Here is a 12,027-nt window from a genome sequence, read left to right as displayed (position 1 = left end):
AGCAAAAACACATGTTATTATTCCAATGATGAAATGATCTATCATAAAATAAATGCTAGTATTTCAATTTTATTCATAAGTGAAAATCCTACGGAGTTTTAAGTAAAAGTTTAAAGGTACTTTGCGAAAATGTACTGTGTAACTTGGAATCTAAAAGCCTGATTCAGTCAGTCATAACATAAATTATGACAAACAAAAATCAATGTGAGAATCCTAATACTTCCAAAGAAAACACCATGAATAATTTCTGAAACATAAACATAGGTCGACATGAGGCTTTTGTAACATTTACGCACAGCGGCACAAGTAACTAATTTATTCTCCTCAAGTAAGAGTAAAGACACTTCCTTTTTATATTACTCAAGTAGATGTCAAAAGTACTGAATGATAAAATTACTCCAATATGCACAGTTTATTCAAAAAAGTTACTCAAGTACTTAAGCAAAGGTAACTGAGTACTACCCGCCTCCGAGCCTCGCTTCCGTCAATCTGTCCCAGGGACGGCTGTGGCTGCAATAGTAGCTTACCACCAGAGTATGGAGTGAATGAATAATGACTACAATGTTTTGAGAAACTTGAAAAGCGCAATAACAAGCCATTATTATTATGAGAGCGTCTGATACACTGTAAAAACATTGTGCTGATTTGATTCTGCGTCAGGGCTGAGGACAGTGCAGTTCGGATCTTATGCAGTTTCTATATATTTATTCCTTTTGCATGAAACACACACGAGTATCTTGGCAATTTTAACCAGAAGTCTTCATTGTATAATATACTTGCTAGTTCATTTGTATTAGTAGTCTTAACTCTCCCATATCCGGCCTGTATGATTATGATGTCATCTGAAACCCAGCAGTAGATAAGCACACTTCATTAAGAAAACCACAGCCTACACACACGCCGCTTTCTAAACCACCTTTGAATCGTTACATAATCATTTATTTTGCACAATCGCCATGGAAACAGATGCTAGCCCCTCAGCTGGTCTCCATGACTGCAGCGCTCCACTGCAGGCAGGGCCAGCCTTGTAGACGCCTGCCATCTTCTGGTCACACGGTGTTACTGCAGAAACTCCCACTTCACCCTCATCACTATGCAGAGGTTATGTAATGCACCAAGGCGACTTTGAAGACGTTTTAAATCACAAGTAGGTGCAGTTTCAGTCATTTGCAATCACTTCAGAAGAGATAAGGGGTTAGGTTTGGTTACATGTTCACCCGCTGTGATGCGTTTAAGCCGGTCACACACACACACAATAAAAACGATAGTAATTGTAAGCAGGTTAGGAGAGCAGCAGTCAGCAGCACGACTCAGCACAGTGAGGTGCTCTGAATTCAGCACACTGCACCATGACTCAGCACAAACGCCACAGAACGCAATATTGCACCGCTAATGTAAACAACAGTCCAAATCCAAAAAGCATGAAGTATTAATTGTCAAAAAAACGTAAAGTGCAAATGACACATGAGACACAGTATTGGCTAAAACATGGTTGACACAATTTTATTCATGATTTTGATTTTTTTTTTTTAAGTGCATAGTTTTCCTTAGTTTGACACTTTTTGTTTATTATTTCTCTTCCTTATTGGACACTGACAGGAAGTGACATATGTAGAAGTAAACGTTTTAACTGTTGCCGTGTCACTAACTTAAAGGCACTATACCCGACTTTCTTCAAGTAATGTACGACAGTACATTACTTGTCCTCTTTAGTATATAAAAAACAGGCGATATATAGATATTTAAGATATATCAATATATTTTTTAATGAGATATGGAATTAGACCATATCTCGTATATCGGGATATTTCAAATTCAGATACGATATTAATTTAAACATTTTTAAACTCTGTATTGTCCCTTTAATTTAAGTATTTTCCTCCCCCTACATCAGGGGTCTCCAACCTTTTTTACCCGATGAGCTACTTTTACACAACCAGAACGTTGGAGAGCTGCTTATGCATTAAAAAACAAGACGGACAATGACTTGAGTTTAGTGCCTATACTTTACAATGTTGACCCGACTGTAAACAGATTGTGTTCAGCATGTTCAGAAAAAACAGAAAATGCATCTACTAGTTGAGTTATCATGCGTATAGAGATGTAGAAGGTCTTTGGCGAGATACTGGAGATCCTGCCCGACATGTTCCAGCCATGTCCTAATGTGTAGAATAAGCTGAGACCTGTTCACCACAACTGCCTCTAAAATCCTGCACTGTCACTCAAAAAGGTGTTACTTTGTGTCCGAAGTGCGTCATGCACGAGTTTAAGATATAACCGGCAGTTCTGCTTAAGACCTGAGGTGGCAGTAGTGAGTATTAAATGACCAAGTTGTGTCTAGTCTCTTTAACAGGTAACAAACAGAAACAGGACATCTCAAGCTGATTCTTAAACAAGTTTATCTTAAACTGAGCACTTTATAAATGCTGCCCTCAGAAAAAGATTTTAAAAAAGATAATAAAATAAATAAAAGATTATTTTATTATATAGGCCATTTCTATTTAAGATATTATTTTATTTAAATGCACACGTTATGGAGTTTTGTTATACAGTGTTTATGTTTACATTTTATAGTGAGTTTTCAATAAAACTACTCTACTCAAATACTCGTATTTGGCTTTGACTTAACATTTCATTTCACAGGAAAAATATTGCAATATATATCGTATATATCGACATTCAACCTAAATATATCGGGATATGAGTTTTAGTATACGAGTTTAACTTGAAGGCTAGTGTAGCTGCATATTTGTGAAACTAAACTCAGACCTATGAAGAACTGGGATGCTATAATGTGTTTGGAAAGGTAGGAATAAGTTTGGACGACTACTAGCATTTTCATTTAGTGGTTTCCTCTTTCATTATTTGTAGTAACAAAATAAATATCAGGTCACTTGCCCTTCATGGACCTCACAGAAAAGTAGTGGAGCAGAAAGTTTTGTATTCATCTTTCAAATGTTGCAGGGTAAAAGTAATAACTTCTCAACAAAAATACTCCTCAGGTAAAGTACAGATCCACTGGTTATCGACGCGACTACAGGTTAGGTTTTACACACAAGAAAACAGACAGATTTTGTAGTTTGCACTTTATGCTTGACCTTAACCATAAATAACTCCAGCCTTAGTGATTTGCTGATTGTGGATAGAAACTCATAACTTAATGACAAAGTCTACCTTAAAGGGAAGTGTGTGTAGAAAGCACTCTTGGTGGTTAATAAAATATATTACAACAAGTAACCCTGGACACTGGACACTCCCTCATGGAAACACATTTAATCTGCTTTAACTATTGGAGGCTGCACTAGCACTTATTAGGACCTGATTGCTGGAATTGAGTAAGTGACAGCGTATTTTTTGTGTGTTTATGTTGAATGCAAACTGGCTTTAGTTAGTTTGTTTGTTTCTGATCTCGAAATGATCATCGATGCAATAGAGTTTTTAGTCATGATTTTCCCAATTTAGTTCCATTTTATCCATGTTTTTGTCTTGACTTTGTTATTTTACTTTAAAGTCTTGTTTCGATGATGTTAGTACATTCCCTAACTTAATCTGTTCTCTTATAGATGTGATAGTTCAGTCACACAGAAACACAATATAATTTCAGGCCAAGCTGAGTTTGTCACATGTCCGTAGCATCTTCTCAAAGCAGTCAGTGTGATCCATTTGGCTTCGGAGACTAAAATATCGTTTCCCCTGACGCGTGTGTGCCACCCACTCGCCGCTCCGCAACCAGTCAGTGCACAGCGGCTGCCGAGCTTGTGTTGCTACGCTAAAAATACGCCGGCGACGGGACCAGTGTGCCGGTGTGTGTTTGTGCTAGCGGAGTGAAGCTAACACAATGTGCACTCAGGCTAAAGTGATGGGCCTGCAGCACGCATACTATAGTACAGACTTCCAGGAGCAAAACAGCTAAAAGAGACTTGAGTTTTACACACACACATAAATGTCTGTTTTATGAAATGCTAAAGGTTCAATTATTTTAAGGAAAGTTTGTGTTGTGTCTCATAGCGATGGTTTTCAAAAAGTTGCCGTTTGGATGTGGTAGTTTGGAGTTGAAGACCAGGGAAAACACTGAACAGATGGGTTTTGGATGAGAGGCGAAACATCAGTTCAAACAACATTTTTTTTTAAAGAAATTGTACAAAAAAGTAGGTTTGGGGCTGAGGTATCAAATAGTACATACAATCTGAGTCAGAAAAATTAGCTTATGAGCTACACATTTGAGACCTACACATTTCTGACACTGAAGAGGCACCAGGAGCCCCCCACACCCGCAGCACAGAGGCGGCATCACAAGAGGCCCTCCAGGAAACAAAAAAGGGGCAAACAAGGAGGTATCCGGGTAAGACTCGCAGTAAAGTCACACTAATCTTCCATCACTACAATTGTTCTGGTTAACGTTCGTTCAATGGAGACGGATTGTATTTGCTCTTCCAAGGACCACGGGGGGCAGAGGGAGCTGCGCAGGAGGAGGTGGATGAGCTGACCAGTGCAGGACACCACGCTCTGAAACAGAGGACCACTGATGGCAGTACTATGGGTTTCCCCGACCTCTGAAAACATGCACAGTAAATGTGGAGTGGGTGGATGGTCAGGGTTTCGAATTGTTCCGGAGTGCTTCCTGCTGGCCAATGAATTACACTGTATAAAACAGTGGAAACAAACTATACATTCTAATGGCATGCTAGCAAATCACTGGCACCGTGACTCCGTGAGAACCTTTTGTCTGGTGATGGATTATGGGTTTGCGTTCCATCAATGACGCAGCAAAACCCTGGAAATACAGTTGGGAGCAGCTCGGCAGTAGAAACGACCAAAGTCAACAGGTTCAACAGTGAAATATTAAATTACTAACAAACTAGCTCAGTATTTTGTTGTTGCTTTGCAGAAAAAAAGAGGTGCCTACGCCAAGATTAAATGCATTAATTTCTGCATTCCAGTAATTGCTTTGTACTGAACCCAACGTGACCTCAGCCTTTTAAATGTCCATTCTGGTAATTGCACTCTCAGAACTGTCACATATAAAGTTACGTCACCACACTATTTATTATGTATGATATGAAACACACTTAAGCGCTGCAGGATCAATTCGTTTTTAGACTTCCTGGTAGGTTTTCTGGATGGAACATATGCATAACCATGCAAAGAGTTCCATCAACCTACCAGAACCCTAAAATGGATTGATCCTAGAGCCTCAAAGGGGACTCTGGGTGGAAAGTAAACCACCCATACAGCCGCTGGGTCACTAAAAGCTCAAATATGCACAAATATGATGTGTTTTTTTTTCCCCAGTATAAAAAGCTAAGCTATACAATGCATGTAGACAGGAAGTAGTCTTTACCCTACACAAGCCCACAGGAAGTTAGCTAAAAACACCCTGAGCCAATTTGATGAATCATAAATTACAAAATCATGTTGCAAATATGAGCTCATATAAACAATTGTCTTGTTTATAGTTACATTTTATTGAGTATTTATTTCTTTAATAGCATATTAGCCGTTAGCTTCAGAACAAATTCTTCTACATTTATACACAGAATTCTCCTCCGCTAAAGTATTAACAACATATACAACGCTATACATATCATCTACCAGGAACAGGTGTAACAGGCCAAATTAACCCCGCCAGATTAAACCCGGCTATAATTGCCTAGGCTAGACTAGTGGTTCCCAAAGTGGGGGTCGCGAGGCCTTGGGTGGGGGTCCCCAAATGATTTCAAGATGGAACAAAAAGAAAAATTATACATTTTTAGTGTAAACCAGCCTATACGTAGTGAAATCCATTCAATTATTCAAAATAAATTGTTTAGATACATATTAACTTGATTATAACATGTTTTTCTTCACTAAAGTAGAATAAGAGGCAATAACTTTATATAATGGGGATCCCCGAATGTTTTGGGGTTCCGGCCAAAATAGTTTGGGAACCCCTGGGCTAGACAATACCCCTCTGGGCCAGAATATACCTGTTTAACTTTTCACAATCTGAAGATGTTCAGCTCTTATTGTTATGTTCTCAAAGTGGTTATTGTTAAAAAATAACCACCAGAAAAATGCATGACCGTTTTCAGAAATTGTGTGATAAAAAAATAAATAGAATAATTGACATTTGAAAAGCCATGAAAAGTGCAAATCTTCCGTTTGATGCTTCTTTTTGCGTTTTTTTTTTTTTTAATTTAATTTTGTTTTTGTTTTTATTGATGGCGCTAGCTAGTGATCAATCCTCAATGAACGGAGCTAACGGAGCTAAGTGTAAGTAAAATAACTTCACTAAATTACAATTTTAAAACAATCGGGTGACATTTGTGATAAGGCCCAGTGAAAGTGTCTTGCCCAAGGACACAACAACAGTCTGTACCTGCAGGAGCATGGATTTGAACTGCCAACCTCCAGTTAAAGGACAACCCACTGTACAATTCTTGCTATATCACATAACTGTCATCATTGGGGGTATAATCTGACCTGGGGGGGTTTGAAATAGCCTGGGCCCCTTTAACCCCGGGTATAGCCCAGTTGGGGGGGCCTGTTACACCGGAATAGAATATATGATATGATTATTTGAACGGGTCTAAGACAATCTCCGTACAAAATGAATAAGAACAGGAAGTATCAGCGCCAACAACTTCAGGTAAGCGGAACTAAAAAGCAATCAATGTTACTCCATGTACCTTCAGCTTGGTTTTGATTTGATAAACAAAAACACAAACAAAAGCAACAGGCTCATTTATCTACCTGCTCATGCCGCGTTGCTAACACCAGAACGTGCTCAGGCGCCGTCACTTTAACAATCTATTGTCATGTCTGACCGGTGCCAGGGACTTAAGAGAGGCCTGCAGAAGCTTAGAGAAAACAGACTGCACTATTTCATTAGAGCCAGGATGTGGGAGGAGAGAAGAGGGGAGCGAGCTAAATGAGCAGTTATCCTCCCTGCCCTGTCCGCTGCCGTCTCCTCACTCAGTCGTATAAATACCACTGAGTGATGGTAATGCACAGGAAGCGCAGGAGATGACAGGACCAGAGGATGAACACGCGCCGCTTTCCAGTATCGTGATCGCGATGACTTTTTGTTGAAGTGCACATTTGAATCTGAGACCTTGGAGGTAAATTAAAACTTTGTACATTTTTTGAGCGGAAAACCTTTCATTAGTGGCTTCTGCTCAGCCTGTGTGTCGGTTTTCGCATGTCTGTTCAGTTATATTTGTATTGAAAACAGACCGAAACCGAGACTACTCTTTCCAAAAATGAAATCAAACAGCTCACTTAGAGGAGCCGATTCGCTCACAAGTGTCACATCACTAACAGTCTCTGTTGTGTGTTGGGCTGGGTAACAACACCATACTGGTATTTGAAAAAAAAAGTTTACATACTACTGGTATCGAAGGAATTGTCGAAAGCAGGTACTGAAAAAAATATATCAAACCATGTTTTTATTTTGTTAGCCCAGAGACAGCATTAAAGGAAGAGTGTTTCCCCCATTTCCCCAATATTTCCACACATTTTTGCTCATTTTTTTTAATTACAAAGAATTTCCCCATTTCCCTCAATTTCCCCATATTTTTCCCCGTTTTTGCCTTTTTTTTTTGTTTCCTTTTTTTTTTTACACAATTTCCCCCCAACTTTGCAAATCTTCAAACATATTAACACATTATTGTTCTGTTTTCTGGTTTTAGATGACAAACATTTTAGTATCAGTATCAAAAACCAAGAATCATTAAAGCATCACTAAGCAACTCTTGCCCCGAGAGGCAATAAGCGCAACTGCAGGTGTCGTAGTGTGTTGCGATTGTTATTACTCATTACTTATTAATTGTACATGAGAGTAAATACTACTCTGACAGAAAAGACAAAGGGATAAAGGGATATGATATGATTTTTAATTCATGCAGTCCTTACTGAAGAGTTTAGTGGTGCTAGGCTAATGCATGTCTATGCTAACTAGTAGCCTGCATTAAAAACCTCTTCAAAATCATGGGGTCATCCTCCAAACGTTGCTATATCTGATTTGTAGAAATCTCCTTTGTGAATTCCACGTGTAGTAATGCCGGCCGCAGGTAAACAAACTACTGTAGATCTGGTACCTAGCAGATCACTCTGCCGCTATATAGCTTACAACCAGGAAGCTGATGCTGCTCAAATACAAGTTATTTTAAATGCAAAATGGTTAGGTTTCAAAAATTATTCAGTCGACACAGACATTTGTATCGGTAGTCTGGTGTTATAAGTGATTTGCCTCAGGTGCACTGTGCTTGGGACAGACTGTAGACAGTTTTTAATGCAGGCTAATGTGCTAGCCTAGCGCTAGCCTAGTGCCACTAAACTCTTCAAATATAAGGACTGCATGAATTATTATTTTGTTTAATCTCCATAAATCAACAACACTCCGGAATACTAGGAAATGAGGCCCTATGTCAAAAATCCTGAAATATCCCTTTAAATGACTTAAGTTAGCTTGTATCCGAGCTGTTACCTGGTCGATGGACATGAAGCAAATACTATTATATTATATAGGTTGCATTCGCGGGATATCACAACATTCTGAAGAGTTTAAATTTAAAATGAGGTGGTCGGACAAAAATTCCACGGTGGCAACTAAAGTAACTCTCAAATGCAGACTCTTTTTTTGTCTTGGATTATTATCTGTCACTCCTGGGACAATCCACTGCACATATACACTGAGGTCCAATTTTGTTCTCCTAAAAGTGTCCAAAAGCGCACTGACAATAATCTAAAACATGCAAGTGGTGAGGGTCCGTTTTAAAGACTTTCAGCTAAAGGATGTTTATGGCAGGTTTGTGAATCCAACACCTACTAAATAATGATCAGGTACAAGATTTGAAGGTCTGCAACCTCCCACATCCCACATTTATGGAACATTTGAACCTTTAAATCAATTATCACCGTCTTCATTTCAACTCTAAAGTCAATTCATTACTGGAAAACACTCTGAGTTCATATTGTCCTCAAAGACCTTAAGAGGATCTTGAGATAGTTGTCGTTTATCCCGTTTTCAGTCCATAATGGCGGTTTGCTCTCTAATCGTGTTCGTCACGCTTAGAGAGCAAACCTCGAAAGATTGTTTTCACTTAGCCCAGTCTCTCACTCCTTACTGCATTTTTTTTTACACAGGCATTACCTGAAAAGGTGGAAATGTATTACAACTGCCCACGATTCCACGATTCCAGCTCTCCTCCTACACCGTCACAGCTTTCTTCCAAACACCCAAAATCACTAATTGCACCATTTTGTAAAGATGTTGCGTTCGTCTTTGTAGCTGCAATAAGCTTGTTCTTCCCTCTCCTTTTCACTGAGATATATTTCTCTGTACTTTCCTCTTTTTCCACCATCTGATGCATGCGATCGCCCACGTCCTACACCCACCTCCCCTCGCTCCATCTCTCACTCTCTTCCCGCTGCCTCCACTACAATCAGCTGCTATTAAAACTCCTCCGTACTGTCTGAGGCCAGCGTCGAGTGCGCACAGGCTTTCTACAGGCGTTCTCTGCGCAAAACACAAAAGGGAAAAGAAAAAAAAAACATGTGGGCAGGTCATCTCTCTGAACGGAGTCTGTGATGAATAAATTACATAATGGGTGCATAATAGTTTTACCTATAGCTACAGCGTCCAAGGACAGGCTGAAGGTGCAGTTTTGGTGCAATACGCTGGATAATGCACGGATCTGTGGTTTGTGGAATGAGCAGTGGAGAATTTTCGCTGATGCAATGCACATCTTCGGTCATTGTGAGCAAAACCAAGACGAATTTCATATGTATGAGCAGAAAGATAGAGAAGTTGTTTGGGCTTCAAAGCAAGCAGGTTAAAGTGATAGTCTGTAAGTTTAAATGTTGTGCAAACTTAAAGGAACAGGCCACCTTTTTTACATACTGAAATATGTTCTTACCTGAGCTTAGACGAGTTGATGCGTACCTGTCTGATCTTTGTGCGTGCCCTCAGTCACGCAAAACGACCAAAGATGTTGTTAGCATTTGGCCTCTCCCACTATATTCCTATAGCTCCAAATGGGGTGAAGTTAGAAGCGACCAAGCTCTTCCACGGGCACAAAGACCAGACAGGTACGTATCAACTCAAATGGTGGCGCAACTAAATCCAATAACTATATATTTTCTAAAATGCTAATTTCAGCAGCTAACCAGAAACCCCTGGCCATCACTTTGACCAATGAGACGAGCTCTCCTGTGGAAAGGCCTGTCAGGTCCAGTCAGGAAGGAGGGGGGGGGGGGGTGGCTTTCTGGTCCAATCAGGAGGGAAGAGTGTTGATTGTTTACTTTCAAATCACTTCAAGACCCAATGAAGGCAGGACGTTTCACTCATTAAAGTGGACTGGCGTCAAAAACATTCTTTTGGGCACCCCTGTAATCCCCCCCGTTAACAATTGAGACTGGGCTGGTCATATTTCAGATTGGCCTGGAGCACCCTCTGCAGGTAGTAGTGGGAATGACGTTGCTAACAAATGTATGGTAAAGTGATGAAGGCAATTTGTACACCAATTCAGTGTATGACAGTATACTTCATCATACTGGACTATGAAGACACTTAAACACGAGCAGAGCCGTTAAAAGTCTGTTCCCTGAGCGTCGGGAAGCCAGTGCAGAGACCTGAGCACTGGACTAATGTGGTCGTATTTCCTGGTTCAAGTCAGGACTTGAGCAGCAGTGTTCCGGATGTACTTCAGCGGTCTTGCAGCTTGTTTCAGACCTGCTTCGAACAGGTATAGTGATGAAGTATGGGTTCCCTCTACGGCGCCACAAAATACAGAAAATACAGAGCGCTACAGAAGTAGAAACAGAAAGTGAACATAATTACTCAAAACTGTGAATGAAGCAAAATACTAGCCTGGCCAACCAGAATACACACTTTGCCAATTCTTTACAAAGACGTGTATCTGGGTCTGGTACTCCGGGTGTGATTTTGATGAGGGAACATTGTAACATGGACATGGTTGAATATCAATCTTGCAAACTTATCCTTTAAAAATGATACGATTTGCCATTTGCAACCATTCGAGTCAACGGAGCAGCCCGAGCCTTCACCAAGATGAAAGCCATGGCATCAGATTGAAAAACTATTTGCTCCAGCGATTACAAACAAAAGCTGCGAGGAGGGGGGGGGGACAACTTCACTTTTTAAAATGTCTGATTCCGCCGCCGTAAATCACCGTCCCGTTTCCCCCTCCGCGCTCAGACACGGGCATCGCTGAGCCCGAAGCGCACGTCGCCATGGTTACAGCCGTCCCAGCGTGCATTGTGTGGGAGCCGGGCCCCGTCAAGCTGCCGTCAGGGGCCACACAAAAGGCACCCCCTGGCTGGATGGGGAAGGTTTTCAAACCCAATGACGGGGACACTTCCACAGACAGGGTTTTTAAATGGAGGACATGCTGGGAGACAGAGAGGCGTTATGTAACAGGCAATATGAACTACAAAGGCGGATAGACAAGCGAAATGAAGGGAGAGGATGTGCTATTTCAAGTTATGGCAGGTGGCAATTTAATCTCGTTTTAATTGCCTAACTTTTAGCTTAGCTTTAGTCAAATGGGGTGGCAACAGTGATTTCGCTGCAGTGTGATTTGGCAGGCTTTACGCCAACTTTTAGACACAAGGGCCAAACTTGTCTTTTTTCACTGGTAAAATCCACATGGCACAGCGCCCACCTACTCCCGTTTGACCACGTTCTGAATAAAGACTATGGTTAGACAAACGTATTTGCGTATCATGGCATTGTCACACTACATAGCGATATATTACTGATGTGATATATTGAGTACAGTCTTAGTTTCGACTGGCCGCAACCAGGCGCAGCTGTGTCAGACCAGGGCCAAACAGGGCGCATTTTGCCATCGTCCCGCCCTTCGAGCCAATGTCCTCTGCCTGGTGCTAACGTGACATGAACAGACTTGCTGACCTCCGATTTGCCAGATGAGATTTCATATTTCACATCATCTTGCCTCGATTGGAAAAGATAATTGTGCCCATTAAAGCATTTAGCTGCTAGAACCAAAGAAATACCATATT

The 12,027-nt window shown here is 40.7% G+C and overlaps 1 protein-coding gene across 1 annotated transcript in view; it reads right to left on the bottom strand.

The window, feature by feature from the left end:
* The window catches only part of sptbn1 (spectrin, beta, non-erythrocytic 1), a 133,684-nt gene that overhangs the window by 78,454 nt on the left and 43,203 nt on the right, over positions 1-12,027 (bottom strand). The gene's annotated exons all lie outside the window — the stretch shown is intronic.

The sequence above is a fragment of the Gobius niger genome (assembly GCF_951799975.1).
Source record: "Gobius niger genome assembly, chromosome: 7".
NCBI classification, from domain to species: Eukaryota; Metazoa; Chordata; class Actinopteri; order Gobiiformes; family Gobiidae; genus Gobius; species Gobius niger.
Note: the sequence above shows the minus strand (reverse complement) of the source record. Positions and strands in the feature narration are given on the sequence as shown.